The sequence below is a fragment of the Peromyscus maniculatus genome, chromosome 22 (assembly GCF_049852395.1).
Source record: "Peromyscus maniculatus bairdii isolate BWxNUB_F1_BW_parent chromosome 22, HU_Pman_BW_mat_3.1, whole genome shotgun sequence".
NCBI classification, from domain to species: Eukaryota; Metazoa; Chordata; class Mammalia; order Rodentia; family Cricetidae; genus Peromyscus; species Peromyscus maniculatus.
In genome coordinates this window covers 10,772,103-10,774,488 of record NC_134873.1, presented here as the reverse complement: position 1 = coordinate 10,774,488, position 2,386 = coordinate 10,772,103, and positions in this window count along the sequence as shown.

The window sequence follows — 2,386 nt, the reverse complement described above, 5'->3', positions numbered from 1 at the left end:
CATCTCTGTACCAATATTTTGTACAACAGCCATTAGAAGTGATACATAAAAAATTTCCTAAATCTATAATTTATCATTATATGGATGATATTTTACTAGCTGACTCAAATGCAGATACTTTAGAAAGAATGTTTGAAGAAGTAAAAAAAATTTGCCTTGCTGGGGATTACAGTTGCTCCTGAAAAGATACAAAGAGGAGATTCTATTAATTATTTAGGATATAAAATAGAGCTACAAAAAATTAGACCCCAAAGGTGCAAATTAGCATCAATAGACTACAGACTCTAAATGACATTCAAAGATTATTTGGAGATATTTCTCATCTACAAACTATTGTTGGGGTAAAAATGATGAACTGAGTAATTTGTTCGAAACCTTAGAAGGTGACAAGGACTTAAATAGTCCAAGAGAATTATCACCTGAAGCTGAGAAAGAATTGTCCTTGGTAGAAAAGAATGTACATGAAGGGCACGTGGATTGTATTGATCCAAAGTTGGATTGCATTTTGGTTATTTTAACTTCTAGGCATTCTCCAACAGGAATATTAATGCAGAGGGAATATATTGTATTGGAATGGATATTTTTACCACATAAACCAAATAAAAAATTAAAAACTTACATGGAAAAAAATCTCTGACCTGATTTGGAAAGGAAAATTGAGACTTTGTCAATTAGCAGGAATAGACCCAGCAGAAATTGTCGTACCTTTAACTAAGGAGAACATTGAAAAGTTGTGGACAGAAAGTGAACCTTGGCAAAGAGCTTGCAGTAATTTTTTGGGAGAAATTAACAGCAAAAATCCCCAAAGTGATAGAATTGATCTTATAAAGAGAGCTGATTGGATCTTGCCTCGAATTGTACAGGAAAAACCCATATCTGGAGTTTGTACATTTTATACAGATGCCAAAAACCTAGGAAAGGCAGGTTACAAATCAGAAAATTTTAATAAAGTGATTCAAAGTCCTTATAATTCCATTCAAAAATCAGAATTGTATGCTATTCTGTTGGTATTAATGGATTTTTCAGAACCTCTCAACATAGTAACTGACTCTCAGTATGCTGAAAGAGTAGTATTACATATTGAGACTGAGAATTTATCCCTGATGCTTCAGAATTAACTTCACTATTTATTCAATTACAAGATACAATCAGGAAAAGGAGTCATCCTTTATATATAACTCACATTCGATCCCATACTGGTTTGCCAGGCCCTCTAGCACAAGGCAATGATGAGATTGATAAATTATTGATAGGAAATGTGCTGGAGGCCTCAGAATTTCATAAAAAACATCATGTCAATAGTAAAGGTTTAAAAAAGGATTTTTCTATAACCTGACAACAAGCCAAGAAATAGTAAAGAAATGACGTACTTGTTCCTTTTACAATCAAACACCATTACCAGCAGGATGTAACCCAAAGGGTACTCAGAGGAATGAAATCTGGCATTTGGACGTGTTTCACTTTGCAGAATTTGGAAAATTGAAATATGTACACCATACCATCGATACTTATTCAGGATTTCAAAGGGCAACTGCTTTGAGTTCTGAAAAAGCTGATTCTGTAATCACTCATTTGCTAGAAGTTTTGGCCATCATGGGTATACCTGCACAAATCAAAACTGACAATGCTCCATCATATGTCTCTGTTAAAATGAAACAGTTTTTTGCTTATTACAAAATAAAGCATATTACAGGTATAACACATAATCCTACAGGTCAAGCATTTATAGAAAGATCAAACAGAACTCTAAAGGATATGCTAAATAAACCGAAAGGGGTAACAAAACCCCCTGAAATAGACTGCATAATGCTCTTGTAACTTTGAATTTTCTCAGTGCCAATGAGAAAGGAACAACAGCTGCAGAGAATCATTGGATAATAGAAAAAACTACAGAATTAAATCAGCTTATATACTTTAAGGATGTGCTGACCTCAGAATGGAAACCAGGGTATGTATTACATTGGGGACGAGGTTTTGCTTTTGTTTCCACAGGAGAAGATAAGCTGTGGGTACCATCAAAATTGATAAAGGTTCGATTTGAACAAGAGAGACCTCTTAATTAGAGGAGGTGATAGTTCATCAACCAGCATGAACATCCAATTTAAACTAACTTATACCAGTAACACATGCCTTTTCATTTCATCAGATAATAAGTTGCCAAAAAGGTACATCCCCAAAATTAGTCTTGGGAAAGGTTTTTGTTTTTGTCTTTTAGGAGAATGAAAGTTAAAGAATCTGAAGAACACTGGACAAATGAGACAACTGAAGAAAAAGGACAAATCATGTATCCCAGGAAACAGAGTGAAACGGCGTATGGGTATATATTATCTAAAAAAATTTTATGTCTTCCTAAATGTTTGTTTCTACTTTTCTCTAAAGATTTAAC